The sequence below is a fragment of the Lonchura striata genome, chromosome 4 (genome assembly GCF_050655825.1).
Source record: "Lonchura striata isolate lonStrDom1 chromosome 4, ASM5065582v1, whole genome shotgun sequence".
Lineage (NCBI taxonomy): Eukaryota > Metazoa > Chordata > Aves > Passeriformes > Estrildidae > Lonchura > Lonchura striata.
In genome coordinates, this window is record NC_140706.1 from 8127034 (window position 1) to 8133405 (window position 6372).

Genomic DNA, 6372 nt, shown 5'->3' on the forward strand with positions numbered 1-6372 from the left:
CCTACTTTTAGTATGGATATGAAAAAAGTGGTTAGCATAGATTGTATACTTTAATACAAAAGATACTTTGACCTAAGAACTACCAGGTTTCAACTTCTAAACAACTGATTTGATGAGTTTGTTCAGGAGTGATGTGGCAGCAATAATTTATAGGCTGAGGGAGTGGGAGAGAATCTTCACATCCAGTACAACCAAAATATTGCTCCGTGCTGTGTCAGTCCTGATTTTACAACATTGCTTCCGTCATAAACACGTCTGTAAATCCTTGGTGTTGGTTCACTTTGCTTTAGTGCTCATTTAAAATGAATGCAGTTCTGTAGCATTTGAGAAAACACAGTGACAAAGCAAAAACTATAAAATTAAGCATAACTGAAGTGTTTGTTAAAACAAAACTGACGCCAATCTGGCACACTTGCTTTTATTCAGTTTTAGTGGTGGGATAGTTCCCTCCAGCAGAAAACAAAACAAACCAAAAAAAAAAAAAAAAAAAAAAAAAAACCAAAAAACCTGCAACAACAACAAAAAACCCAAACAAAGAAGCAAACCAAAAAAGCAACATAACCAAACAAACAAAATAAAAAGTCTGAACCTCAGAAAGGAAGATAATTCAGTCCATGCTAAGGGTATTTTTAACGGTCCCAAAATAAAAACTTCACATGATGGAAGCTGTTTTAAGAAACAAGGACATTAAGGTGATTTCCACACCATTTCATGGCTGTCACTTTCTATGATGACACTATTATGCCAACTTTTTCAATCTTCTATGCCTGAAGTCAAGCCTTACCATAGGAGCTCGTGTTCCCAACGCCCCCAAGAACCAGAACTGCTTTCATGTAGGAACCAAAATCCAGACTTTTAGGTGTCAGCATACCTGTGTGTAACTGAAGGCATATGTTTGTAATTCTGTTGGTTTCCTTGTTAGAAGGAAGCTTATTGTTAATACCAGAGGGTCAAACTGAATGAAGTGAATTTGTGCAGGAATTCACCAAAACCACATCAGCTCTCTGACAGGAAGGACCTAAAGAAAAGAATTAGTAGGATCGGATGTGGTGCTTTCTGACAGACAGCCAAACCTACAAGGTCAAAATAAGAAGCCAGTGAAAAAATAGATTTATGCTTAAAATGAAATGTGCACAATTTCCCTTTTTATTGCCATGCTCTGGATTAAAGAACTATTACATGGAAATTTATGTATCCAAAAGCCCAGTCTCAAAAAGCCACTCATTTTACCATAACTTAGTCCTCACTCAACAGGGCTGCAGATGCAGCATTTCTAGTGCTATTTTCCCCACTTTCTTCCCCAAAGGGACAGGCATGATTTTTCCCAGGGATGTGCATCCCAGGCTGCTTTGGAGCACCATGCAGCTGAGTCATCACAGGCAGTCATCACAGCCAAGGCTCCCTGCATGTTCCCGTCTCTCTTTACCCCACCCACCACCTTGCCCAGGGCTTTTAAGGACAGGGTGATATTCTTCAGCCTGGAAAGGGGATGCTCCCATTGCCAAGGTGGACTGTCAGAAGTGCACAGGATCCCTTTTCCTGTGAGTGTGAGGCTTTGCTCATGCAGACCACATAACCACAGTGATAAGTGCCCGCTTCCTGAGGCAGGGAGCAAATGTCTTGCAAGAACAGTATAAGAATCCACATTTCAAACTTCAGCCTGAAAGTGCTGACCTGTGCTGAAAATAACCTCAACAGATTGCATGGGGAGGTTCATTGTTCTCTCACAACCTCTCATGGCCTTAACTATTCACTGGCAAATAATCAGGTGATGAGTAAGCTCCTCATTCCAGTCTGTCCCTTATTGCCTGTTGGGAGCAGTTCCTTGGAGAGAAGCCTCTTGTTCCATGTGCCTCATGCTTAACCTGATCCTGTCTTTCCAGGTGAGGTGTCTCCAGAAGTGAACATCCTACAAATGAAAAATATTTGTCCTATAAGATATTGTCTTCCAGGTGAAGGGTGATTCAGACGAGTTTCAGCTCTGTGCTTGAAAACTGCTTTATTGGGTTCAATCATTTTCTACATTTGTTTTCATCAGCATGTTTTAGACATGCTTAGTGAGCTGGCAGCATCAAAACATCATTCCTTGTTCAATTCTGCCCACCATGATTGCTTGAAGGCACCTGAAAGGGGGCCACTGTTCACTTCTATTCAGGAGCCACCTCACTGGACCAGAAGTTGATCCACATGAGGACAGAGCTGAATGAGGCACCTGTAAGTGCACATGAGTTATCCAAGGGGACAGCAGGTTTCTATCTACCCATAATGGAATTTTCATCACTTTCCTTTTCATACCAGCTGTGGGAAGCAGCAAAATGACTTGTTTACTACACATGGCTCAGCTTTACCAGGTAAGAAGTTTTTACTAGGACTTGTAGACTCTGTGGTGGCACTGGGAGTAATTAACACCATATTTGCTCATGCTGCCTGCCCACGCCTGGGGTGCAAGCTGCACATCCCTAGGCCAACCTGCAAAGCCTCTGCTCTGCTCTTTTACCCAAAAGGTCACCATTCCTTGCCCATGAGCCAGAGCAGGAGGGAAATAAGAGGGCACAAGTTGCTGCTGAAGTGGGGCACACAGAGGCATGGGTACAGTGTTCCTGAGTAACTGCTGAGGTGCTGTGGCTTTGGCAAGATGTCAAGATGCACAGCTGGCTAATATAGACCCTTCTTTTCTCCAGAGCCACCTCAGAACCAGCTATTGATTCTTAAGGCAGTAATATTCATCTGGCATCTCATTCATTCCAAGTTAATTGCTTAAATGGGTGGAAAAGGAAATTTGTGAAATGAAATGTGCTGCTGCATCAGGCATAAAGGAAACTTCGTCTCTATTAAGCTGAAAATGCTTCCCAAAGACAACACATAGGCTTTACTGTGCCGAGGCACTTAAGTTCAATTCTTCAGTGGGGCCACTGTTTAAAGAGAGCATTACTAACTCAGTCACAGCAAGCTTCTGTGCTTCAACTTCCCAGTCACTCAGTTTACTCTTCAGGATGGTTTCCCCTCCAGCTTAAAAATATGACCTTGGAAAGAATTGCTAAATAAGTAAATACTTGAGTCTACCAGGGTTTTCTTCCTAGATCCTAACCCTGGCACAGTTTGAAGCCTTACAACTGTGTCCTATCTGCTAAGGAGACTTCTGTTGGTATTGAGTGGCATATTGTTTAGAGAAATAACACATTTTCATTACGGAAGGAGAGAAATATTCCAAATAAGCTGCCGGTCAAACACACATTTGTATGTATGTCAGCAGCTTGAGAAGAATAAGGAGAAGGGAGCAGTTTCATTTTAAGTGATTCACTGAAGAAAAGTTCCAGTTTACATTACCATGAATTTCTCCTTCAAAATGCTTCTCATTTTCAGGATGCAATTTTGTGCTTCCTTCTCACAGCAGACTTTTCACAATCTGTGTAGCAGTGCTCATTTTAGAATTGGCTGCTTCACCTCTCTAAATAAAGCTACTTTAGTACCTGCATTAATTCCTTGCACTGGCCATAACTAACATTAAAACATGCCTTTATGCAGAGATACTGCTGCTGCAGCTATTCACTGAATTATTGAAAGTAGTTGGCATCTTTTAAAGCAGCTCTTTTAATGTTTCCATTCATTATTTGTTTTTACTTGTGACCTCCATTGTATTGGCTCACAGTTAGGTAAGTCTGGAGAAGTTTCTTTTCTCTGAATTAAAGCCTGATAAAGGTCTGAGGGGTATTCAAGGGATTGGCCCAGATGCCATCCCAGGGTCTACTGCCATAAGCTTTCCTGTGCCTGTGAGCAATTTTCTCCAGGAAAAAAAACAAAAAACAACAAACCAGTCAAAGGAGACTTTAATCCTCTGTGGAGTGTTTTTTCTTCCTCAGCTCTGGTGCTGCCGTGTGAGGAGCTATTCTCTCCTTACACCTTAGCTACCAGCAGCCTCAAGCAGCCAATGCAACCAATGATTGCCAAAATAGAGACCTATTCCTGTGCTTCATGGTCCTCAAGGCTCTCCAGCTCAGTGGCAGCAGGGTAAAACAGGCATTGCCAACTCCTGTGGGTTCCTAATCCAAAGATCCTGTTCCCAGGTCTTGGTTGGTCCAAGACCACCTGGTGTGGTCTAAGAGTGCATGACTTTGCTGGAGAAATCTCCTCCTACTGCAAGGGCCTGTTCAGTTTAAGTTTTCCCCAAAGGAAACTAAAAAAAAATCCATTTTTTTCTGTTTTCTTTTCCCCCTGAAGAAAATGCCCTATTGTTGTGTCTGCGGTTTTGTTTAAGGGGTGAGGTGCAAACTACTGTGCAGTCAAATTCTGTGGGATATGGTTGAGTGGTCAGTTCAATAGTTAAAATTACAGGCAGTCAGAGAAAGGTGAGAGAGAAAAAAAAGGAGGAACAGCAAAGAACTAAAAGGAGCTGTCATGGATTGAAGTGGAGCAAGGCAAATCTGGAAGAAGGGTGCTGAGAAAGTCAGGATTTTTTGAAAGTGGCAGAACAAGTTTTGTGCAGTTTGGTGCAAGTCTGTAGCTGTGAATTCACTGGCCTTCCTTCAGGCATCAGCAAAACAGGCAATAATTCTTTAAACTCCATATTCCCTCATATTCTGCCTAAAGGAACATTTTTGCTGCTTTTTTTTTCGTACTGAAACACTTTACTGCTCTGGAAGGAGATGGCTGCAATGAGGTAGATAACAACAGCTGACAGCAAGATTTGGTGCTCAAGCAATGAGAACACCATGCTGGGTAACTGGCTTCACCAAGGCTGAGGAAATAACAATTTAACCTGGATCTCTAAGCCCATCCTTTTTCTATCAGGCATGCACAGGAAAAGCAGATCATTCCCTCCATCTCTACGTCAGCAGTTTTCTTATTTCTGGAAAACCTCTCTGATCCATTTCATTGGATTTCCAACTTCAGTTCTGCTTCCAGAGTTTGGCCCCCCCAGACATCTGCTTTACTTTCTGCACAGCAACAGAAAGCTAGAAGTGTCTGTAAGGGTCTCTTGTAAGGAAAATAAGGAGACTGACAAAAGATTGATAATTAATGCTCACTCCCACTGACATACCATGTCTCTTCATCCTTGTGGCTCTTGTTTTACACTTGTTACTACAGTGTGTGGTTTAGAAGTAACTTCATCCTTGCTCTTTTTATGGGCACTGTCTCTAAACATAAGAGATTTCAGCAAAACAGCCACACACATCAGACACATACACCCCACCCCAAACACTAATCAGGTACTTCTGCAGGACAATGAATTTCATCTGGGGGAGGTGGAAATTGTTTACAAGAAAGAGACACTTATAAGAAGAAGGCCCTAAGAAGAAAGCCTGTAAAGCTGCACTTTGAACATAAAAACCACTTTGTGTCTTAATCAAAACTGCATCAACATTTCTACTGATGTAGGAGGTCAAGGCAGCCACTCTCTGTCTAGTCCATGTCTGCCACCCCTGCTTTAGGGCAGACTGGCTGAGTGAAAAATGAGCCTTACCTGTGACAGAGCTCAACAGCATCAGGGTCTGCCCAGAACCATGAGACTTAATGCAGCATTTCACGATCTCAGATGAGTTTTAAGTGAAGCATATAAGAGAGAAAGGCTGACGAATATTTGCTCAGGAGTTTGTTCCTGATTTGGCTGAGGACACACTTCAGAAACCTGTGACTGGTGCTCTGCATTTTGCTCATCAATGCACGGAGTGTTGTGGATGGTTATGGACTAACTCTGTTTCAGAGGAAGGGTGTGCAAGTTCAACAAAACATTGGTGTCCAAAGGAGCCTGTGGTGGAGGGGACCTCTAAAGGGCTATTAATTGAGCTAAAAAGAAAACCTTGTGAGAACACTTTGGCTTTCATAGGTTTTCTGCCCTGGGGAGATCTGTAAAGAGGGAGCCGAAAGATAAAGAAACATACTCATATTTGCCTGTTTGTTTGCCTTGGTGTCAGCTATCTGGTACTTGATAAATGCAGAAATTGTATTCACTCAACTGCTAGGATGATGAAATTCTACTTTCTTCATCTGCTGTGGTTCTGGCAAGACATAAAGAATAACAAAAACCAAGTTATTAGGAAACTCAATGGCTGAGCCCTGGAATTTCAGAGCTGTGCTCAGGTTTAACTGACCTCTCTCAGTGAGAACAGCACTCGCTGCCTTCATATTTTAGGCTTAGGTCAGGTAACCAAATTCCTAAATAAATGTGCAAACCTTCCCAAAGTCTTGAGTTTGGTCTATTGAGGCTTTCATCTGCCTTCCAGAGAGATTTAAATTGTTACTAGAACAACTCATTTCTGGAATCCAGGATGAGTGGGAGTCTCACAAATCACACCAATACAGGTTTAGTTCCAGAAAACCACTCAGTTATTCTGCTGTTTTTTCCTCTAGGAGAAAAGTAGTCATTCATATATC

The 6372-nt window shown here is 42.1% G+C and overlaps 1 long non-coding RNA gene across 1 annotated transcript in view; it reads right to left on the reverse strand.

Annotated features, from left to right (window-relative positions):
* The window catches only part of LOC146767517 (uncharacterized), a 36882-nt gene extending 30754 nt beyond the window's left edge, over positions 1-6128 (reverse strand). The window contains exon 1 of the long non-coding RNA XR_014954658.1: positions 5462-6128. This is a non-coding gene — a long non-coding RNA (uncharacterized LOC146767517). The remainder of the gene's footprint in view (positions 1-5461) is intronic.
* Positions 6129-6372: the final 244 nt, after the last annotated feature.